General features: G+C 50.8%; 1 pseudogene across 1 annotated transcript; it reads right to left on the bottom strand.

Moving 5' to 3' along the window:
- Positions 1-451: 451 nt before the first annotated feature.
- Positions 452-23826, bottom strand: LOC309856995 (piggyBac transposable element-derived protein 5 pseudogene; annotated as a pseudogene). Its single transcript, XR_014316649.1, has 3 exons — positions 23508-23826; positions 10601-10738; positions 452-574 (listed from the first exon to the last, which is right to left on the bottom strand). The product of XR_014316649.1 is annotated as a piggyBac transposable element-derived protein 5 pseudogene (transcript).
- Between the last annotated feature and the right edge of the window lie 623 nt (positions 23827-24449).

Below are 24449 nucleotides of genomic sequence, written 5' to 3'. Positions count from 1 at the left end.
TTAAGGCAGGATCAGAAGCAACAGTTTTAGCATATATCACCACGATATAAAATAAAATCTTAAAAAAAAAAGGAAATAATAGGACAACAGCAATTAGGGTAAAAAGACTTAACAACTGTCTTGCTCAACATCACCAGCACCACACCAGCTACACGTCTGACCCCCAGACCAGCATAGCAGGTATGAGGACAGGTCCAAGCAGAGAAAGTGTTACTTGTCACATTTTTTGAAAAATGATAAACAGAAGGGATGCCTGGGTGACTAGGCTGGTTGAGCGGCCAACTCTTGATCTCAGCTCGGATCTTGATCTCACGGTGGTGAGTTTGAGTTCCACACTGGGCTCTGCACTGGGTGTGGAGCCTGCTTTAAACTAAACTAAACTAAACTAAAATAACACCTCTGTCAAAAGTACGTGAATTCACAACTTACATGTTATAAGTCAAGTTCTACTTGTTCTAAGACAGCATGAAAACCAAGATGTCGTTATCAAGACAGGAAGCAAGATAAATTGTGTATTCCATGTGCCGTGAGATGACTCCAACTGCATCCAAGTCAGCCATGGCCCTCCACACATCTGCAAGAGAGGGTATATTATCCACATTAGCACAGAGGAAACCAAGGCTCAGAGAGGTTAAAAAAAAAAAAAAAGAGTCCAAGATCATAGCATCATTTAGCAGCATAGCCAGAATGTATAGGAATTACCTCAAAACAGACCACACTAGTGGAAGAATACCTTAGTGTGGAGTTATGAAAACCCAGGTAGAACACTGCCTCAGAAAGGCAGATAATCAATAAAGGAAAAATAAAGAGGAGCCTGGGTGGCTCAGTCGGTTAAGCATCTGCATTGGGCTCAGATCATAAATAATCCTGGGATCTTGCCCTATGTCAGACTTCCTGCTCAGCAGGGAGTCTGCTTCTCCCTCTGCCTCTGCTTCCCATTCATTCTCATAAACAAACAAATCAATAAAATCTTACCCAAAAAAAAGAAAAAAATAAAGATTATAAGCTTACAATAAAGATATGAATGATGAGTCAAAGCTTTCAGTGACACACCCACACCTGCCTACAGTTCACTGGCTAAAACATGGGTGGAATTGATGGTGTTAGAAGAACAGGAGGCACATAGGCCCGGACAGCACAGCCCCAGCAGATGCAGAATCCTGGTGTAGGTTTAGCTAACTTTTATTGTCCTTTAAAATGTCAAAGCTAAAGAAATCTGGTAGGGTTATTGAAGTCTGATCCTGGGGGATGCCTGGTTGGCTCAGTCTGTTAGGCAGCAGCCTAACATGACTCAGGTCATGATCACAGGGTCCTGGGATCAAGTCCGGCATCAGACCCCTTACCCAACCAGAAGCCTGCCTCTCCCTCTGCCTGTTGCTCCCCCTGCTTGTGCTCTCTCACTGACAAATAAATAATCTTTAAAAAGAAAGTAGAAAGAAAAAAAAGAAAAGAAAAATAAAATCTGATCCACAGTATAGAACAACACAAAGGATGGTACTTTCTTGGGCTGATTTCTGTTTGTTTGATTTTAAGTAGGTTCCACAGCCAGCACGGACACTAGTGCAGGGTTTGATCTCAGGACCCTAAGACCATGAACTGGGCCAAAGGCAGACAACCGATTAAGCCACCCAGGCACCCCACTTTCTTGGGTTCTAATGGGACTTTTCCTAGGTTCTAATCCTATCTGTACTGGCTGCCAGGGGGAATGAAGTCCAGCACCACAAGAAAAGCATCCCAAGGCAGCAGTCCTCTGCAGAAGATTTGCTGGTGGCTACCATCATCAAAGAGTCAGTGGGTGAAGTTGTTGAAGCACAGTGGGAACAATGATAGCCACTGCCTTTTGGGTGTCACTGAATCATCCTACTCATCTTCAGGAAGCCTGGCCCTTCTCCAGTCAACGCAGCAAAAGCAAACTTGTTAGAAGAACAGGGGAGGGGGTCATCTCCCTCCCTCCCAGAAACTGAAGCAACCAGCCAAACAGTGCAGCACTGGAGTAAAAATAAAAATATGAAGGAATGTGGCTGCACCTGGGTAGCTCAGTCTGTTAAGCATCTGCTTTTGGGTCAGGTCCTGATCTCAGAGACCTGGGATCTGTGACCCACATCAGGCGCCATGCTCAGTGAGGAGTCTCCCTTTCCTTCTCCCTCTGCCCCTGCTCCTAGCTCATTCTCTCTCTCTCTCTCAAATAAATAAAATCTTTAAAATAAGAAATTTAAAAATGAAGGAATGAATCAAAATGCAGAATTCAGAAACAGAACTACAGATATAAAAACTACATATAAAAACCTGAAATATGACCCGGTGAGTGAGGAAGGATTATTAAATCATGATACTGTATGAATTGATTGCCAATTTTTTCTTAGAACATAGAGCACACTGCACTACACGAAAACGAAAACACAAAATTAGGATTGAATACAAAAACAAAATTATCAGTGTTATTCCATCAAGTGTTTCTCTAACCTACTGATCAAAACCTCAGTTCATCCTCCAAAAGAATCTGGGCACCACCTCAGCACACATGAACACATTTTCAGGCCACAGTTCACACTGCTCCAGTCCCCACTCTAAGTCCTGAGCCATGGGCTCCTCCAGGCAAAGCCACCACCAACTAGGCCCCTGCCCTAGAAATCCCCAAACCCAACCACTTCACAACAGGGAGACTCAGGGAGATTCAAATGGGCAGAAACGTGGGACTTTGACTTTTTTTTTTAATTAAAAGAAAAATACAGCAAGAAACATTTCTAGCACAAAGTGAAGAGCTCATCTTTCACAATGTCGAGAGTATTAGAATTATCAATACACCATCAGTAGTTTGATAGGTCAAACAGGCCAAAAGCTGGAGACACAAGAGGAAATGCTCACAGCAAACAGACCTGAAAGCCAGGGCCTGGACCGGCTGACATGGCTCTGCCGCTTACCACAGCGAGAAAGTGTAACTTTCCTGGGCCTCAACTTCCCTCCTGGCCAGCAGGAAAGTGGCAACACCACAAAATTCATATCTGGTCGGGGATTACGTGAAAGGAGAATGCTCAGTGAGAGCCCCGCCACACCGCCCGTCCAGCCACAGTCTGTGCCCAGTGAATGGGAATTTCCTCTACTGCAGCCACACGAAGAGCTGAAGGATCTGCACAGGATGCCTGTTTATTTACCAGTCACAAAACCACGTTCTGCCATAAACAGAGAGGGCAAGAGACCCCAAGAGATTTGAATATCCCTCACCCTTGCCTGGACCAGGCTTTCAAGACAAGTTGGAAAGCGCACATCAGCTCTGCCACTGACTCTGAATGAGCCTTTGGAAGACAACACCATCCCAAATAACAGTTTAATTTACTTCTCTTTAAAAAGCAGTGAGACAAGGTTTTGGCCACATTTTCATAAATTAACAGCTTAGGAGGCTAAACCCCAATGATTTAGTTATGTCCCCAGCAGGCACACCTCCACTCGTGGGCAGCTTCAGGGAGAAAGGGTGCCTCCCCATCCATGAGGACACCCTCTGACATTCATCTGAAGATGCTTCCTACCCATGGGCATTTACTCCCTGGAACCCCCCCATCTAAGTTCCTCTCTGGATGCTGCACGAGGCAACTTCCTCACACCCCCATCACCACTGGTGACACTGCAGCTACCCCCGAGCCTTCAAGCAGGGTGCACCTGTCTTTGCTGCCAAGTGTCCCATCAGCCCAGCTCCATCACTGATTTCTGTACCCATAATTAATTAACTTATGCATGTATGTATTTATTTATTTTTACAGCTTCATTTATTTTAGGGAGAGATAGACAGAGAGAGAGATACAGTGAGAGCACACACACACAAATACAGGGAGATAGAACCTCCAGCAGATTCTACACTGAGAGCAGAGCACACCTCAGGGCTCAATCCCACCACGCTGAGATTATGACCTTAGCTGAAACCAAGAGTTGGATGCTTCAACGACTGAGCCACCAGGCACCCCTCTGTACCCTTAATCTTAAGAAAAGACAGACACCGCTTCTTTCTGTCAGCCACGGCCTCATAAGACATCTGTCACACAGCCAAAGTTTCCAGAGGGTAGGACCAGGTCTGCAACACCAGTGATGCCAGAGTATCTCCATAAAACTACAATCTAGTGAGTACCAGGCTCTGCTCTAAGCTCCTAATATGGCCTTCTATTTTGTACCCCTCACAGAACTACATGCTAGGTATTATCCACAGTGCACAGAGGAGGACACTGAGGTCCATGGCTTACCCAAGCGATCTACTTTTTTGTGGCAGCAGCAGGGGCCTGAACCCAAGTCTATGACTCCAAGGCCCCTCTGTCAACTCTGTTACTCATGCAGCCCCAACACAGTCATCAAATACCTCCCTAAACCCTCATCCCTCCTTTGAAAAAGCATGGTCTTCTGCCATTTCCCAGATGGGAAGAAAGCCGGCGTGAGCCAGATATAGTGACCTGCCCATGATGGTACAGGCGATGTCCCCCCTGTTCTCCCCCCAACACCCATGTCATTCTGCACGAGGCCCCATGGGGTCCTTCATGCTTCCAGTGGAAAACTCTGGTGAGACCACCAGTCTCCTGGCAGGCCTTCATCTTGACCCTGGAGGACAGGACCAGTTAGGAGAAACCGGCTAGTTAAGCCTCTGAAATGGGGTCCTACCACCCAGGAAAACCCCCTTATCTCTAGGGCATCGCCCGTGTGAATTAGCTGGATTTGTAGAGGGCTCCACAAACACCAGCCTTGCTGAGTCACTTTCTCTAAGGTGGTGGCTGAGACAAAAAGGACCCAGGAAAGAAAGGCATAGGCTGTTGTGGAACTCCAGTGCCTTGGCATCAACAATTAATGTGAGCAGCTGCCTCTGCTCACCAGATCTGCATTTTATGTGGGGCACACTGTTCAAAGTTTACACCCCCCATCTCTGTAACCTTCACAACACCTGGAGCTCCCTGCACCATCATTACCACCTCACAGACAAGGAGACAAGGCATGAGGGGTGTGTAGAATGATGCAGCTCGGTGCTGGGGCCAACCGGGGGAGGACACCCACAGGCTTGCTCTTCCCACTGCTGCAGAAGCAGCTGAAAACAACGAGTTTTTCAGTTTGCATTATGTAGAGTGGAAAAGTCAACCATAAAGGTCGTTCAATTTTTAAATGGGTTATTCCTCAGGATAAAAACAGTTCCAAAAAATAATTTCCGAGAAGTTCAACATATTCCTCCTTCCAGGTGCCTGTAATGTGATGGAATGTTGATAAAATAAGTTCTGGCCCATCAGTATGCCAGACAGAAACTGGAAGTAAGCTGTTGCAGGTCCCCAAAGGCTCCGTCACAACCCTAAAGAGAAGATATAACTTTCACTGTCCCAAAGTGGTTATGTTTAAAAAAAAAAAAAAAAGGCACAGGTGGAACATTTTAAATTACAGACTTTCAATGCAGGGGCAGTGGGGGCGGGGGGGGGTGTCCCCCAACTACCCCCAAATGTTTCAGCTATATATAGTGACTTACCAAAGTGACTCATCACAAGTACCTACAAGGCGACTGACAGGCAACTGACCGATGAGGAAGGTATTCGGACTGCTTAACAAAACCAACACAACTTAGAATATTCATTATTAAGAAGAGAAAACCATTTATTAAACACTCGCCAGGCACCAAACCCGCTAGGCACTGTCACACGCTCTACTCATCACAAGGCTGCCAAACTCAGTGCAGAAACTGAGGCTGAGTAAGTCACCTAAGATCATGCAGCACCAGAAACTGGATTCCAACCAGTTCTGACATCAAAGCCCACCCCAGCTTGCTGCAATGCTTCAGAACCTAAGCTTTGTAATGATCAATAAACTACATGCTTAACAATGTTTACACATCTCTGTTAGAATTCAGGGAAAGGTTTTTAAAAATGACATACACAAGGGGAAAAAATAATACAGTTTCTGGAGGCAGGCTGCCCAGGGTTCAAATCTTGGCTCCTCCACTTGAAAGCTGTGTGACCTTGGACTCCTTTAGCTCCCCTGTGCCCATATTTCCATGCATTAAAATGGTAGCCATAATAGACCCTATCTCCTAAGGCAAATAAAGCATTTTGGTGTTGTTGTTCTTGTTTTAAGATTTTATTATTTATTTGACAGAGAGAGAGAGAGACACAGGGTGAGAGGGAACACACACAGGGGGAGTGTGAAAGGGAGAAGCAGGCTTCCCACTGAGCAGGAAGCCTGGTGAGGATTAGATCCCTGCACCCTGGGAGCATAACCTCAGCTGAACAACTGAGCCACCCAGGTGCCCACAAATAAAACATTGAGAATCATTCCTGGCATGAGTTAAACCTCAGAAGGTGTGGGCTGGTGTTACTTCTTGCTGGCCACTAGATAGAGTCAGCAGCCTCAGGCCCACTGTTTTAGCAACTCATTTGCATAAACAAAGCCCAGGCTCAGCCACTTTGTGCTTACCCTATGATTTCTTCCTGTCACTAACATCTCTCCTCACTCCTGCTCTGTGGCACTAAGCTCTGGGCCTCAACTTCCCATCTGTCAAATGAGGTGAGGAGCCCAGCTGATCTATCTGAGGTCCTTCCAGCTGGGCAACCTAGGGTTCTTGGTAACTCAGGGCCCAGAAATTTCAGAACCATCCTAACACAAACATTACCAGATGGCACTCACTCAATTTCCTCAAATCTTCTCTTCCGGGTTATGTATAAATGCTTATTTTCATGGCAAATCTTCTCCAAGATCCCAGAGCTCCACGAGCACCCAGAATAGGCTGGGCAGGCATCCCCAGTGCTGAGGCTGGGGACATGATGGTCAGAAGCTCTGACCTCCAGGGGAGATGGATTCCAAATCAAGCTGCTCTGATAAGCAGGTCTTCCCTGTTAGAGAGGATTTCAACAGAGCACAGTTAAGAGGAAGTGCAGGTAAGAAGCTCAGAACTTGGCCCACCGGACAGAGGGCAGTAGGACAGTGGGCCGGAGGGGTGAGAGAGGGATTGAGAGGAATGGCACGATCAACAGAGGCCAGCCAAGGCAGCCCTGATGCTCAATGTGAGAGGGTGGGCTGGGGATACACTGTGAAAATGGCTTCAAAGTCAGGAAGCAAGCCCAGCTCAGCACAAAGCAAAGTCCTGAGCAGGAACCTTCTGGGACCAGGTTGGACACTAAGGTGAACTGATAATGGCTGTGGCACCCAGTGCAGTCTGAAATCTCACCCATGCCTCTCACAGGCTGGGTGACCCCGGACCAGTTATGCTATGTCCTTTAATGTTTCCTAAAGGGTATATTCACTCCATAACCCTGAGCCATGTTCTCATTTCGCTGAGTGTGGGAGGCCGCAATAAGGCTTGAGACGAGAACCAAACCAGACCCTGACTTGTGCCTCCTTTAAAGTCCAAATAACCTAACAAAAGGTTTAGGACGGGAAAAGTTCAGTTGCACTGGGCAAGAGTCTGTGCTATGTGTTGTGCGCTCACCTACGTGACTTCCCACACGCTTACTAAACAAATGAGAACAATTCGGTTGGGCTAAAAAGTTCGTTGCTTGTCCTTGCTGCCTTAGTACAACCCATAATTTACTTTCAGGTTTGCTGTATTTGTACTGGCATCAGCCATTTGGCGTCATGAGGAACCATAGTTGCTTAACTAAACACAGATGTAATATCACTATATATATGGCCTTAAGGCTTTGAATAAACTTAGCACTGTTGGACATCCTCCTCAGTGCTCCTCCTGTCCCCCATCTCTTTGCTTCTCGAGTTCTTTTCTTTATCCTCTTACCCTCATGTTCCTGGTTGATTTGTTGCGCCGGCCACGACAGGTGAGGATCTGATGGTGCCCACTATCTACAGAGATCCAATATATACAACTAGGACAGCCTGGAGGGGGGTGGGCAACCCAGGCTGGACAAGGAGTTAAGAAGGAGTCAGGAAGGGCGCCTGGGTGGCTCAGTGGGTTAAGCCGCTGCCTTCGGCTCAGGTCATGATCTCAGGGTCCTGGGATCGAGTCCCGCATCAGGCTCTCTGCTCAGCAGCGAGCCTGCTTCCTCCTCTCTCTCTCTCTTCGCCTGCCTCTCTGCCTACTTGTGATCTCTCTCTGTCAAATAAATAAAATAAAATAAAAAATCTTAAAAAAAAAAAAAAAGGAGTCAGGAAGAAGTCATTCCCACACTTGAGGCATGGGTTGGTACTGACCAGAGACACTGGGCAAGAGACAGTGTCCTAGGACTGCTGTAAGACTAGCCGGGTCCAGGCAAAGTGCCTAACAGTGTGAAGATGTAACCCATCTGTAAAAGGTGGACTGGGGGTGGTGGTTGCAGCTGGTTGAGCATCTGACTCTTTGTTTTGGCACAGGTCCATTCACCTGGCCCATTCACCTGTGCTTGCATGTGTTCTGTGGTTCTGTGGTGTGCTCTTTATCTCTCTCTCTCTCTCTCAAATAAATAAATAAAAAAAAAAGGAAGTCAGGAAGGATCAGGATACCTGCTGTGAAGGTCCCAAAGACTCTACCCTCCTCAACTAGCCTCCGGAAATAAAGTAAGTGGATGCCCAGGAGCCTCCTGGACACAAAACTTTCCAAAGCAAAGCTTTCAATTTCATACTGGAGAAAAGGTTGCTGTGCAAATTCAAGACAAAAAAAGCCGGCCATGGTGGGGTGGGTTTGGACAGGGTTGGTCCTGTAGGGCTCTGGCCACTAAATGCCCACTGCCCAAGCCAGGAGCCTGGAGTCTGTGCAGCCAGTGCTTCCTGAGGCTTCCACATCATAGCCTCACTCTGAAGTTTCCTCCTGGAAGCTCCTTACCCAGGGAGGCCACCTGTGAGCACCCCCTCACACACACACCAGCTTCTGCCCCTCCATCCAGCTGGAGTGAAGGATCCCCAAGCCTGCTCTCTCTGGTCTCTCCTGCACAGAGAGGAGTATGTGCCCCAGAAAGGAGGGTCCCTGAGGATACCTGAGTCCTTGGCCCAAAGACAGCTGGCTTGAGAATGTGGGGTTTCAGTGCTCTAGGCACAGCAGTTCCTAGAGGAAACAGGGTAGGGAGCTCCAAGGTGGAGGGGAGTCCCAGGAGTCTGGGATCACAGATGCCAGTGGCCCTCAAGTGGAAGGGTTTCAGTAACTCCAGAGGTGAGAGGGGCCAGGGGACAGGCCTGGAGGTGGACAAGGACCTGTGGTGTAGGGGGCCGCAGATGGAAGTGATCCCAGGGTGGTTGCAGGCCCAAAGTAGAGGTGTGGGGGTGGGGGTGGGGGAAAGGGGTCCATGGGCCAGAAAAAAATGGTATCCTGGGGCTCCTGGGTAAAAGCACTTGAGGTGGAGGGGGCCCAGTGGGGACCAGGCTGCGTGGGCAGAGCCAGCACCTCTCAGGCTGGGGAGCCCGGCGATTCTGAGGGACAAAATTTTCCATCAAGTTCTGGAAAAGAAGCCTGTCAGCACAGGCGTCTCTCCGGGGTCCAGACGAGCCCAGTGGTGCTGGGCCCCTTGATGTCAGTAGGGCCCCACGGGTTCCCTGAATACCGAGAAGTGGAGCAAGGGCTGTGGGGCAAGGGCTATGGGGCGTAGGAGCACCAGGCCGCCAGGAACCTGTCCGCCAGGCCCCCCTCTCGCTCCCTTGGACGAAGGAGCAGGTGGCAGCGGACAGCAGGGCCCCAGTCTCCCTCTCTGCCTAGCGCCCCTACCCTTCCGCAGCCCCTCAGTACCTGAGTCAGCGGGGCACCGATGCACTCCCCCTCGCCTTGCCCAGTCAGCCCAGAACCCCTGCCTTCCCGGGAGGCGCTACTTGTGCAGTGAGTTTGCTGGGCCCACAGAAGGCGGTGGGCGGAGCAGGCAGGTGCGGCGAGCTGTGGCGGGTGGGGGGCGGCAAACAGCAGTGCAGGCCTCTCTGCAGGCCCGCGCGCCCTCGCCCAGCCTCCTGTTCTGTCCTGTCCGGTGAGGTGGCTGGCTGCGCCCCCTGCTGGTTCCCGCTGCTCTTCTGCTGACTCCAGGAACTCAGTCCCCAGCCCAGTCCCGGCCTCCCTGCTGCTCCCTGCCCCTGCTTGAGCTCCAGGCTAGGCGCGCTGCTGCTCCTGGGCGGCCAAGCTGTGGCCCCGGTGCGGTGTGGCTGGCCCTTTTCTCTCCCCAGGGCACAGTGGAGCCGCGAGGGAAGGCCTGAGGGGATCTTTCGTCTGCTCAGTGCCAGTGGACACTCTCCAGGAGCCTCTCTACCTGGTGGGCTCCACCCATGGCCATCTTGGAACCCCTGGAATCCCCTTCAGAGACCAGGTGAAGCCCTTCTTGGGGAATCCAGGCTCCTGGGACCAAGGCGAGTTGATCTTGTGTACTGCTGTGTTTGTTCCCTGGCCTGGCATGGATTGACAGTTGCTGAATTGATCTATTCTGGGGTCATCAAGGGCAGAGCAAAGAGTTCAGGGCTGGGATCCCCAGGCCTGGGGTCCACACAGGCTTGGAGCCCTCTTGGCTGTCCCTGACAGAATGACCAAAGAGGAACCCTCAGAAACATGGATCTGCCTTGAACTGGCAGAGCATTCAGGGACAGGAAGGGGAATGTCTCCTTCGCAGAGTATCTGGAAGCCTGAAGTGGAAGATGGATTTGTCTGAGCCATGGTCATTAGTGTTGGGCCAAGGAACCCCTGGCTTGCTTCTCCTACCTGCATCCTAGGTCTAAAAGGGTGTCTGGGTGGCTCCCTCAGTGCAGCATCTGTCCAGGGTCCTGGGATCCAGCCCTGCATCTGGCTCCCTGCTCAGTGCAGATCCTGCTTCTCTTTCATCCTCTCCCTCGACTTGTGCTGTCAAATAAAAAAAAAAAAAAAAAAAGTTAAGAGGGGGGACAAAATGGCGCGGAAGTAGGAGGCGTCTTTTCATCTTGTACCCCAAAATGAGCTGATTACCTACCAATCACCCATGAACTCCAATCACCCATGAAATCAGCCTGAGATCAGAATTATACACGTGTGGATCTCTACAGGGGGAGAAGAAGCCAGTGGGCAGGTAAAGCGGAGTTGAACTGTGAACTGATATCAGAAGATAAACAAAAGGGGGAGGGAGCTACCAGAGGCAACCAGTTGGAAAGTAATACCCCAATACAAGCGAGAGTGCCCTGCGTCTGGGGACCAGCATTAACTCGGAGACTGGTTGAAAGCACTCCAAAAGAGCAAAGCATCTCTGGGGAAATTGTGGGAATCGGGGCGGCTAGGGAAAGGGCTTAAGTCCCTGGTCCCAGGACAGCCTCCCTTGGCACTGAGTCAGAGAGAGTGCTGCAGAGAAACCAGCTCTTGGTCCCTAAGCTGCCAGCGCAAGGAGAATGCATGGGGTCCGTTTCCTGTGAGGGGATGGGAGCCACACCAGGGGGCAGAATGCAAGAGTCCTGCTATAGAGCCTGAGATACTCCCCTGAGAGAGGTATAAAGGCCCAGCCAGTGCCCTTTGATACACGCCCTTGTTTCAGAGCCTGCACCAAACTCTCGCCCCAGAGAGGTGCACGAAGGCCCAGCCTGGTGCTCTCGGACCTGTGCCCCATTCTCAGAGCCTGAGACCCGCACGTGAACCTCTGCCTTCCCTGAAATTGGTGCATGTAAGGTGGGCGCTCTTAGACCCAGAAAGACCGGGCACTCCCAGCCCGGGCCAGCGGGAAAATCTCAGTGTGCGATTGCTGCTTGGAACCTCTCTAGCAGTCTAGAGGTGCCCAAAGCTGCTGCTGCCGTGCTTTTGGGTACAAGCAAAAGATCCTCCATCCCCAGGGACAGCGACTTGGAACCTGCTCTGCCAGCGGCCAAGGGGGAACTTATTTGGGCTCTGCAGCCAGACTGAGGCTTCTCTCTGAGAGGGAGATCAGGGTGCGGTTTGTTTCCTCTAAAACTACAAAAACCATCAAAAGCGGTCAAAGTGAGAAAAAAAAAGTGAACAAACAAAAAACCGCCAGAGAACAAAAGCCTGAAAAAAAAAAAATTTTTCCTCAGAGCCCACCCCCTTGAGGGCGGCGGTAGGACTTAAGTCAGGGAACATCATTGACTGAAAACCCACATGGCAGGCCCCTTCCCCAGAAAACAAACCAAGAAAGAAAAAAAAAAAAAAAGAGAGAGAGAGAGAAAAAAAGTACTACAAGAGAACTACCACTACTACATAGGAAACTTTTATCTTTCATTCATTCCCACTATTCTGGTTCTTTTTATATATATATATAGGTAATTTTTTTAACCCCAGCAGGATGGTGGAAGGGGTACATGGCTGAGTGCCTCCCGGGTCTGACCCTGTGTGACGCCACCTGGTGCCTGCAGCTGCCCTCTGGAAGGTGTTGCTTTAGCGGCAGAGCCGAAGGGCACCAAGCGTGTGTGTGTGTCTCCAAAGTCCTGGGCACCACATCACAATGCCTTCCTGAGAAGCAGAATCAAGGACAGTTGCTGATCTTCATTACTTCCTACCAAAGGTATCTCATACACCATCTTTGGAAGTTGGAGCCAGGGGGCGCCTGGGTGGCTCAGTTGGTTAAGTGTCTTTCTTCAGCTCAGGTCATGATCCCAGGCTCCTGGGATCCAGTCCCACACATTTGCTTCCCTGCTCAGCTTCCCTGAGCCTGCTTCTCCTTCTCCCTCTGCCATTCCCCCAACTTGTGCTTTCTGGCTCTCTGTGTGTCAAATAAGTGAATAAAATCTTTTTAAAAAGTTTGGGCCAGGGGGCGCCTGGGTGGCTCAGTGGGTTAAGCCACTGCCTTCAGCTCAGGTCATGATCTCAGGGTCCTGGGATCGAGTCCCGCATCGGGCTCTCTGCTCGGCAGGGAGCCTGCTTCCCTCTCTCTCTCTCTCTGACTGCCTCTCCATCTACTTGTGATTTTTCTCTGTCAAATAAATAAATAAAATCTTTAAAAAAAAAAAAGTTTGGGCCAGGGATGGCTGGGTGGCTCAGTTGGTTAAGCCGCTGCCTTCGGCTCGGGTCATGATTCCAAGGTCCTGGGATCGAGTTCCACATCGGGCTTCTTGCTCGGCGGAAAGCCTGCTTCTCTCGCTGCCTCTGCCTGCCTCTCTGCCTGCTTGTGTGTACTCTCTCTCTCTATCTCTGGCAAATAAATAAAATCTTAAAAAAAAAAAAGTGTGGGCCATACTCTTTAGCCATTCTACTTGCCCTGGGGTAATTTGCCACCTCCCTGAATTTACCTGCATCTTTTCCAAAATCTACTTATCTTCCTGCCTTCGTGACCATAATGAGTCTATAAATTTTCAATAGACAGTGTGAACATACACTTGCTAATATTTGCTTAACATGCACCTCTTTCGATCTCAAAGAAAAGCTTCACACCACAATGGCCTCTAATCTCCAATTAGTTTCTGTTCTGGGATCCCACTGGAATTCTATGCGCCTGTCCCCTAAGATCCCATAAATTGTGGTCCAGTTTCCCAGCCATCCAAGGAAAGCACATGGGAAATCTTGCTGAAGTATGAGTAAGAGCCAACGAAAGGGAACATATTTATCTGCCTCGAATGCTGGGACCTGAGGAAAGCAAGTTTCATTACAGACAAATCAGGAAGGAGGTGCAGATTACTTTTTATGTCACTCTGGAGTGGAGGTCTGCTCACTCACAGAAACTCAAAATCTTCACAAAGGACAATGCCCCCCCACCCCCAAAGTCAGCTGGGGATTCTCAGGAAAACTTTAATTGAAAGTATTACGGATTCTCCAACTTCCCAAAATGCAGGAGGAACATCTACAAGCAAGACTGTCACCACTTTTAGGCAATTACACTTATTTACCTTTTTTCTTCCTAGAAAATCCTCTCTCCCAATCCATGATCTTCTTTTTGTAACAGTTTCCTAAAGAAGGAAACAGGTGTCCTCCCATTCCAGTTCCATCCAAAATAATAAAATAAGAATCTTTAAAATTTAAAAAAAAATTGTGATTTGTTGAGACAGAGCACATATGCAGAGGGACAAGCAGACTCTCCCACTGAGCAGGAAGCCCGATTTGGGGCTCGATCCCAGAACCCTGAGACCATGACCTGAGCCGAAGGCAGATGCTTAACCAACTGAGGCACCCAAGAAGCCCCAAAATAATTCAATTTTTAATCACTTTGCCATAAACACTTTTGGGTGGCTTTGAAACACCAGAATCTCATTGACTTATCAGTGTCCTCTTCACCATCTCAGAAAAGGACTGGGTGCCTCTCAGAGGCCTCTCTCCCCTCCTGACCCAGGTCCCAGCCAAAGGTCCTTCACATTAGAGTATGAGGAACTGAGCAGGATGGGGAGTGGAAGCACCCTGGGGTGGGGTGGGGGGCTCTGGGGCCCTCCCACTCCCAACTTCAAAGACAGCGCCTGCTTTCCCCTGCCTCATATAGGTACCCTGGGTTTGCCCTCTTTAAGGTTCCTGGTTGCTGCAAAGGTATGGAAATCTCCTAAGTAGCACAAAAGCCATCATGTGCATTTTGGCCACACGGGACAGAGGGAGTTTAAAGGAAGAAAGATAAAGCTCCCCAGAATGAGCCAGCAGCTCTGGGCTTCCCCGCACATCTTTCCTGACCCTCAGAACCCTGGGAAGGAGCCCCTTGGTGCAAAGTCACAGGGGGAGCCCACGCACAGCCCAGGCCTCCTGCCCCAGGTCCTCTCCAGCCATAAACTGACCCCCCAGCCCCTTCCAAACTGTCTACAGCCTCAAACCACTGACGTGCAGTTCAGCACCCATCTCCAGAGCGCAGGATGCACGTGGCTTCCCGGCACCCTTCCGTGGCCGCTCCCAAAATCACCGTGGGAATGTCGCAGCAAGGAGACAGGGAATCGATTTTTATCCTCTTGGTTGTCTTCCCTCGTAGCCCCTCAGGAGTCCCCACGCAGCAATGCCACGTGGGCCCTACTGCTCTGAATCCACTTCCCCGGAGGAATCCGCTTTTCTTCAGCGTCTGTGTCTGCAAACCCGGCTCCTCTAACACCCCCCACCAAACGTACCAAGAACCAACGGGGAAAGAAGTTCATTTCTGGCCGACAAGCCTTTAATCCCTGAGAGCTGTGGCTGATGCAGGAGCAGCTTTTCTCCAAATGGTGATTTCGATACGAGGTCGTCTTGCCTGCCGGCCCCCAACATCCCTGACGTGTGGCTCCCAGGGGCCTCCCCGCGGCCAGGCCTGAGAGTGGAGCCCACCCTTGGGCTCATTTTACACCGCGCTGAATCCAGGCAGCGGTCCCGTCTCACTACAAAGGGTGCTGAGTAACGAGGTGCCGCCACCAGGAAGAGAGGCAGCAGGTCAGACAGATCTGGAGAATGACACTGGCCTTCAAGGGCCCCTCACAAGGGAAATACCATTAAGTAGCAGATCTGAACAGATATACTGTGTTCCACATTCATGTCGTAAGGATGGGGTTTCCTCGAGCCCTAATCAAAGGAACTCTTTCACCTGAGATCATTGACCAATCGTTGACTCAGTTTCCTTATACTAAAAATGAGGATAACAATACATCACAAGATGGTTTTGAAGAGCACACACGTTACAAAGTGTTTAGAGGCACCTGGGTGGCTCAGTGGGTAAGCATCTGACTTCAGCTTAGGTCATGATCTCATGGTCCTGGGAGAGGGCCGTGTCAGGCTCCTTGCTCAGCGAGGAGTCTGCATGTCCCTCTCCCTCCCTCTTCACTTCCTGCCTTCTCTCTCTCTCTCTCAAATATATAAATAAAATCTTTAAAAAAAACGAAGTTCTTAGAACACTATATGCACATAGTACAGAACACACAAGCACTTGTTAAACAGATAAAAGGGTACAAGAGGCTGGCTTCCCTTCAGATTTCTAATAGGCTCCTGTCTGGGGGTCTCTAGCTCTTAGGAAGTGGGAAGGCCGCAGAAGCCCAAGATTGTAGAGTTCCTCCGAGGCCAAGTTCAGTTTTCTATGCAGGACAGAAAACCTGTAAAACACATCCCAGACTTGCTTCGCTGCCTTCCTAGTAGGGAATCCGTTCCCTCAAGAGTGGTCCAACCTCTCTTCCACTATTTGGGATGTAGAAAACGTTTAGACATTTCTCCATTGGTGCTGATTCCATCCTCATTTTTAACAATCTAGCTGTGTGTTCATCTGGTCTTCTGTTAGTTCCTTTATTCAACAAACATAGAGGACTCACCGTGTCCTAACTGTGACCAATACATCCAGCATCTCATCCCACAAAGGAAACATATTAGCAAATGTGGCAGCAAAGAGGGATGGGGTAAGGCAGTGACATCTGAATCAAGACCAAACTAACAAGAAGAGCCTGCCATGAAGTACATTCCAGGTATGGGCCCCATAGGCATGAAGGCGGAAATGAATAGATTATGTGCAGACAGCAGGACAGGGGACTAAGGGGACACTGGAAAGGAAGGCTGCGGAGCAGCTGTCGGCATTGGAGGCCTTGCGAAGGACTCTGGAATTCCCTTTTGTTTCAGCCGGAAGCTACATGAAGGTTTAAGCGGGGAATCATCAGATTAGCCTATATTTGTAAAAGATCGCTCCTCTTCCACAGAAGAAATGGGGATGGGGTGGGGGTGTCCATGAGCCTAGAAGCTGGAAATGAAAGCAGATGAAGTTTCCAATATCCTGGCCAAGGAGTGAGTCTGTCGCAGTGAGAGTGTCAAGATTTGCAGTTCTAAACTTTTTAGTAAAGTGGCTTATTAAACACACAGCTAACTATTGCCCGGGGTTCCTACTTTTGTAAAAAACTTGTAAAAAGTTTTTTTCTGAAACTCAAAAAGGGGAGAGGGGCTCTCTGCACCATGTGCCAGTCGGGGCGGAACATCATCGTCACATTACAGGGTGTTTTCAGAGCCTGTTATCCTTTTAGTACGACATCCCTCCCACCCCGAGACAACACCATGCCTCTTTCCGCCAACAGAAGTTGAGTTTTTCCCTTTCCCTCTTCCTTCTTTCGAGGGCAGAGCTCAGGGCTTCTCCAGAGATTCCATCCTAAGTTCATAGATCTCACCGAGCCGACCACATTCCCCTCCCTGTGGGCTCCAGGAAACGCCGGAAACATCTGTATCTGCACCTGAACATGGGACCTTGGATCCCAGCTACAGTTACTTGTGCTGTGGTAACAAGGACATCATGTCGCGTTTCAGGACATTTTCGTATATAAGGCCTCGGGTCGGGATGCTCAGGGTAGGAAAAGGGTGGGTTCACCCCTGGGCAGAGTGGCATACCTTCTCTCTCCTCCTGGCCTTTGCCCGAGTTGGAGATGCCCTGTTCCTTCCTCTTCACCTGAGTAATCATTATCTCTGCTTCCAGAAGCAGCTCAGGGGGCCACCTCCATCCGAGGGGCCACCTCCTCCCCAACCCCGCAGGACGAGGTGACCCTCCCCAGAATTCCATATAAATCCCTGTTAACGTTGATCCCACTGCTTCCCAGAGGCTCTTTCTCCTTGTCTTTACTTTGTCTCTCCTGCTGGACCCCAGGAGACAGGTCTCACTCATCATTTTATCCCAGCAGGGTTCAGGATGTTGCTGAATTAACACATGGCATGTCCCGCACATCGCTGGCAGCTGGATGAACTAGAACACAGTGTGGCAGCATGTACTGAAGCAGGGGTTCTCAGAGCACCAGGGGATTCAGTCGGTGAAGCATCTGCCTTCGGCTCAGGTCATGATCCTAAGGTCCTGGGATCCAGGCCTGCACCGGGATCCCTACTCAACAGGGAGTTGGCTTCTCCCTCTCCCTCTGCTTCTCCCCTCCCTCTCAAATAAATACATAAAATCTTTTCAAAAAATAAATTTAAAATAAATTTTAAAAAAATTAAGCAGTTGTTCTCAGCTGCAGGTGATTTGGCTCCCCAGGGGACATATGGCAATGCCTGGAGAAACGTTTGGTTGATGTAATTGGAGGAAAGGGAGCCACAGGGCATTTGGTGGGGAGAGGCCAAATGGAGGTGGCCAACATCTGGCCATGCACAAAACAGGCCTCAGCAAAACATCACCCAGTCCACGAGGTCGACAGGGGAGACCCGCATCTAATCTAGGACCTGGAAAACCTTTCCCTAGTTTTACATGATCAAGGGAAATGTATCTGTCCATCAAAACCACAAGAATGTCTAAATCAGCTTATCCTCGGAAGCCCCAAACTGGATGCCATGTAAAAGACCATTAACAGGAGAACGGATAACCGACTACAGTACCTACGTGATGGAAGACAACAGACGATAACGAAATTTAAGATGCCACATACGCGACAACAAGAAGGAATCCACAGATGTGCTGAGGAACCGAACCACCAGAGCAAGGTAACAGGCAAACTTGATCGCTGGTGATGGAAGAGAAGCAGGGGGCAGGGAGTGACTGACTGGGAAGGAGCAGGAGCAAACCTCTGGTGTGCTCAGAATGTTCCTGATCCTCATCTGGGTAGTAGTTACACACAGCGTGCCGCATGCTAGGACTCATGTGCTGTGTGTGTGTATTACACCTCAGCAAGCTTTACCAAAGGCAACGGTCCTCTAAGAGCCCCGGCGGGCAGGAATCACACACTGGAGCAGGTCCTCCGAGCATGACTTTGTAAGGATTTCGGTGCACAGCCGGCAGGAGCATTGTTGATATGTTTATGGAGACCTATTTCACCACAGACACCAAAAACCTTACAGTGGGTCCTTGATTCAATTCTGCTTCGGTCATTTTCTGCTAAGGATTGTGCTACAGATGTGCACACAGACTTAGGTTTCAAGAATATTTATCACAGCAGAACAAATACAAGAGGGAGGCAGCAACAACACGGACCCAGAGGAAACTGTGTGATACCGCGGACTCATTAAAATCGACATTTAAAAATGTAAATGGAAAACGACTACAATATATTAATTACAATTAAAGAGCAGGTCACCCAACAAGCTGACACCTAAGATATATGAAGAATATACTCAATATGATTAACTATGATTAGCTAAGGTCATGAGCGGTTATGGGATTTCTTAAAATTTTATCATTTTTCCCTAAAATGTACATATATTACTTATTAATAAGAAAAGATACACAATCACACTTCTTAAAAATAAAGGTGAGTTTTCAACTCTAAAACTGAGTACCAGGGGCGCCTGGGTGGTTCAGTGGGTTAAAGCCTCTGCCTTCGGCTCAGGTCATGATCCCAGGGTCCTGGGATCGAGCCCCGCATCGGGCTCTCTGCTCAGCAGGGAGTCTGCTTCCTCGTCCCTCTCTCTGCCTGCCTCTCTGCCTACTTGTGATCTCTATCTGTCAAATAAAATAAATAAAATCTTTAAATAAATAAAATAAAACTGAGTACCAGACCCCACACAACTCCCAGATTCCCCATGGATTCAGAGCCCTGCTGCCTGCAGAAGCGCTCTATCGACGATGCTCATCACAGTGGCTGAGACAGATTAAATAAAGAGATAACATTGCAGATTTCCTGTCTCTTATCCGACTGTGCAGATTGGTTACACAAATCCAAATCCATACATGCATTAAATCTCACTGAACTGCGTACGCCCTGAGAAAAAGACCCTGTAAAGCAATTCCCTGTAAAAATACAAAAGTATTTCTGACAGCAAAAGTTTTCAGATTGCTGTAAAGAAAAAAAAAAAAACTAAAAAGGCACGACCTTCCCTGATTAATCAAGTCTCCCTCGAGAGAAGGCTACCACTTCCCCAGGTAATCTCATCACCTCAGACGAAACCATGTTTCTCTGTGAAGTGGAGGTGATCGCGGCTCTCTCGGAGTACTCACATAGGTTTGGCGTGATTATGAAACGGAACATTATGACCGGGGCCCGCTGGTTGTGGTCACCGTCATGCCCACAGCCTGAACACCACATCCCTCCAGGAAGCTCCCTTCTCTGAATTCTGTGTGGTAGGGGCACGTGGCTGACTATTAGGGAGCACTGCATAAGGCGTACCCTGTCGCTCGCCCAGACGCACAGCTCCTCCCGGAGCCACCGAATGCCATACAGAGCTAAAGCTGGGAGCAGTGGCTCACTGTGGACACCAATGACGAGGGCCCAGGTACCTCAGCTCACAAACCCATTACAAGCATATACACTTAACTCTAGCTTTAAGATGTTTCTCCTCTTACTTCTCAGTCAAAAAAGACTTTAAGCCGAGTAAACCAACAACAAACCCTAAGATAAAACATTTAACCTTGTTAACTTCCTAAGGCCTAGGGTCGTCTTCAGCTTCTCAAGGTCACACCTCTCTGTTGAATGATTACCGAGGTTTGCTGACATGGTACACAGAAAAAAAAAAAACTCTTAGGATGTCCAGCCTCTAAGAGAAAAAGCAAACAGCTCAGAATGCAGCCAGCCACGGCAAAGGAACCACCGACAAAGCCAAACACAGAGGGGCCCCTGAGCATCTGGGAATCTGCCTGTTCCTTTGCCTCCTCAGAGGAAACGAGTCACAAGACTGCTCAGAATGGGAAATGAGAAGGGCAGAAACCCAGAAACCAGCGCGTCCTGAATTTCGTGCTGCTTCCAAGGAGTGAGCCCGCCTGCTGTGCTGCTGTGTCAGTTATTTACACAGTGGGCAGGTGAGGCTGACAGCTTGAAGGGGTTATTTTAGAGGGAGAGCTGTAAGTCTGATCAGGAGAAGGTTCTGGACCCTGGGGTCCCAGCACGCATCTCCAGCTTCCAAGCTGACCCTCCCTTCAGACAGGGTTTAAGAGGCAGCAGGGCAAGCATGGTCTTTGTATTTAAATCACCTCAAGGGGGCCCATATCTCCAGGCACAACCAGAAGCCAGGGAGGAGAGGGAAGGGGGAGAGGGAGAGGGTACCTCCACTCCTATCTGCTGGCTGCACTTCTGGAGTGCCTGATCGAGGAAGCTAAATGTGTGGACAGAACAGAAGGAAGAATCTGGGAAGACTGGAAGACTAGAAGAGCTGTTCGTGGACTATCTCAACCTGAACCAGAGAAACACCTCTGCCTCCCTGCCCTCCTCCCCTCGGCTGGGCACCAGGTGCCTCCCTACTGCACTCCAGATGCAGATCCAAGCTCAGGGGTGCCCAGTGCCGATGCCTCTCTCCGGCGCAGGGACTCTAGGGCATCAGCGGGACTCCTAGACATCATCTGTGAGCTTTAATTTAAAACCAAAACCAAAATCCCCACCAGCCCAATCCAGCACAAGCAATACATATTTATGTGTAAGACACCTATGCACACATACACATTCACTTATCTACACACACACACACACACACACACACACGCTTTTGCAGCAGAAGGCAGGCATGAAACCTGTTCCCTAAGTCCTTTGCTTTCCTCATCTGCTTCTAGCAGCAACAGCCATTCCTGCTACAGATTTTCCTATTCGAGGGTTGATCACAGATCCAAATGCCACCATCCTGTTTGCCACCCTTTCCTACCCCACCGGCCCGCTGACGTCTGTCAGTGAACCAGGGAACAAAGATGGAAGACAGGCCCAAGCTGCCTTCCTAAAGTGGGGTTATATTTGACACTTTAATAAACCTCAGAGCCTGAGCCTCTTTGCTCTCAGACTGGCCAGGGTGCAGCTCTCACTCTTACCAAACCCGTCCATCTCTCCTCCCCCCACCGCAGGGCACAAGGGTTTTCTCTGCCCGGCATCTATTTCCAGGCCCCATAAATCATATCCCATTGTTCCAGGCCATCTGAACTCATGCCTAATAAACCATCCACCTCACCCTTCCGCCACCACCCCGAATTTCCCACAGGGAAAGACTGTTTCAAGAAGAAAAGGAAATTCTTCATTAGGGCTGGATTTTAAAAGCAAGCTTCCACAAAAAACCAGAAAACAAAATTGGGTATAAATACCATCCAATAACCACTAAATGTCTTTGGTTAAAGCACCTGCCTGCCTGTGATTCTCAGGTCCAGATGTGAGCTCAGTGCACATCCAAAGGAAGCAGAATTTGAACCTGATGCTAAATGACAAATGATCCTGAACTTCATGACCATTTAAGTGCCACAGTGGCTAGACTAAATTGCTCTGATGCAGAATTTCTCCCAAGTATAGGTTACTGAGAAACATAATATTGCTTGAAAATGTATTTAGGTGCGCTCATCCTTCTCAGACCAACACTCATGGGCTCTTAGTCATAACCAGGCTTAAGCTAACACGATTCCCCTATTTTCCCCAGAGAGGGAGGGAAACAAGAGGACATGTCTCTCATGTTCCAAGATCAAAAACTGGATCACAGCACTCACAGCATCAAGTCTGCCAAACCAGAGCTCTGGGTACGTACAATTCTTAAAGAGCTAATTGAATGGAAAACAGCCATCTGGGGCTGGAAAACCTTATGACATTCTGGGAAATGTATGGGCTTTAAAAGGATTATGCAGGGTGATGTGACTTTCAAAATTCCCAAACTCTGAACTGAAGCCTAAATGAGAATATGTTAAATTCACCCATTCCAAAACACAGCACAGTTGACTCGGACCCTAGAGCCCAGCTGTAGCTCAGGGTGTCCACACTGCAGCCTGTCTGTGGGAGGTCTGCAGACCACTCCCTGCTGAGAGAGTCCAGCCAACCCAATCAGCCTACCAGCAGGCTGTGGCACAAGGTCCAGATCCTAGCCCAGGCACCAGCCAGGGTTCCCTTTGGCCTGCCCTCTTATGGTTGAACAACAATCAGGGAGAGCGGCATTGGGTCCAGTATGGCCACTCCCTGGTCCTCCACAACACTGGTTGCACACTCTTCAACACAAGAAAATGGTGTGCAGAAACAAGGGCCTGCCACAGTAGGCTGTCGAACAAGGAACAGAAAGCATCAGGGGACAGGTGGGACTGCTGGCTGGTCTCCACCTCTCCCAGAGGGCAGAGGCCGCAGAGCTTCTGCAGGCTAAGCAGAGACGTGTCAGAATTACCTTCCCAAAAAGTAGGCAGTAAAGGAGGATTTCAAGCAGCCACAACCACCAGCAGGCCTGCGACCTCCAGATATCAGGGGCTTGACCATGACCGTGTCGGTAAGCAGAACACACAAGTGCCTTCTGGAGCGAGAGAAGACAGCTTAACGCTGATAAGTGGTCCTCTCACTCTTCTCTGCTCTCAGCAAGTGATCCTGAAAGGGATGGACAAAGTTGGTCAGATTCACTGGAGAAAACACGAGCCAGTGAAGACGTCCCGGCTCGCACTAGGCCTCCCTCCAAAGGCTGGCTGCCCCACCCCTGGCACCTGGGTAACGCTGTTCTGGGGCCATCCACACAAAACGATTTACGTACCCCCCACCCGCAACAAACACACACAGACACAGACACAGACACACACACACACACACACAAGCTGCATCGGGCTTTAGGAACCTAACTCAAATGCACCCCTAACAACAACCCCACAGGTGTGACTGGGTTGGACACTCCCAGCAAGGGAGGGAAGGCCCCCCCCTTGGGTCCTTGCCAGCGGCAGGGTGCCACCTGGGCCTCCGCCTCATCCTCTCCATCCGCGGGGAAGTCGGAGCGGCCCCCACCAACCACCACCACGCAACCAGATTGATTCTCGCACTTCAAATCCCCGCTGCCAGGGCCCCATCTGTGTGCTGACCGAAAAGCCGCCCTCAAGCAGCCGGCCCGCGGAGCATCTGGAGTTCTCCCAGCCCCGCGCTCACGCCTCCCCAGGCCGCCCCCGCCCCTGCGGGCCGCGCCTTACCGCCAGTGTCCACGAAGCGCGGAGGCGTGCGGTCCCGCAGCATGGCACTCCAACCCGCGCTGGCCTCGTCCTCGTCGGACTCCTGCCCTTCGGGGGCGTCGGGAGGCAGCGGGGGGCCGGGGCGCTCGTGTTCGTCGTCCGAGGAGGCGGCGGAGGAGGAGCGCGAGGCAACGGACGTGCTGTAGAAGGCGTTCCCGCCGCTGTCCAGGCCGGACTCCCCGAACACTTCGTCCCAGATGTGCAGGCTCTCGTGGCGCGCGAGGACCGCCTCCAGCTGCGCCGGCGCCCTCCTCCGCGCGCTCCCGCCGACCAGGGCCATGGCCCCGGCCGCCGCCCGCGAGCCCGCCCCCCAGAGCGCCTCCCAGCCGCACGCGCCGGGCACCGGGCCCGCGCCGTGGCCCGCCACCCCCACCAGCGCAGCCCGCAGCACAGCGCCTTCCGCCCCACGCCCGGCCGGCCCGCCATCTTGGCCGCCTCGGGCCCAGCGCCCTCGGAAGCGCCCTCGGAGATCGGGCGCCGCAGGCTGCAGGCCGCGGAGGGACGCAGGGCGCGAGGGCGGGAGGCAGGGGCTGCGGCCGGGCCCAGGTGCCGCCGCTACCGCCGCCGCTGCGTCTCCTCGGCGCCCGCTGCGACCCCGCTCGCCCTCCCGCCGCACCCCGCGCTCCCTGGCCGACCTACCCGGGCGCGAGCCGCCAGAGACGGACCCGCCTCCTCACACCTCCGGCCCGCCCGCCGGCCAATGGGGAGCAGGCCCGGGCGGGGCCCGCGCGGGGCACGCCCCAAACCCCTTGGCCGATCGGGGGGAGGAGAGCAGCTGCGCCGGCGGTGGCGGCAGGGGGGAGGGCGGCCGGTGGCTTCCTCCCCTGCGGGACGTGTGGCCCGGGACGGCCACCCGCAGGCCCCGCGCGGCCCCGCAGGGGGAAGGGAGGAACCGAGTGGGTG

Source organism: Mustela nivalis (assembly GCF_964662115.1).
Source record: "Mustela nivalis genome assembly, contig: HAP1_SCAFFOLD_118, whole genome shotgun sequence".
NCBI classification, from domain to species: Eukaryota; Metazoa; Chordata; class Mammalia; order Carnivora; family Mustelidae; genus Mustela; species Mustela nivalis.
The sequence above is the reverse complement of the archived record's forward strand: the minus strand, read 5'-3'. Positions and strand labels throughout refer to the sequence as shown.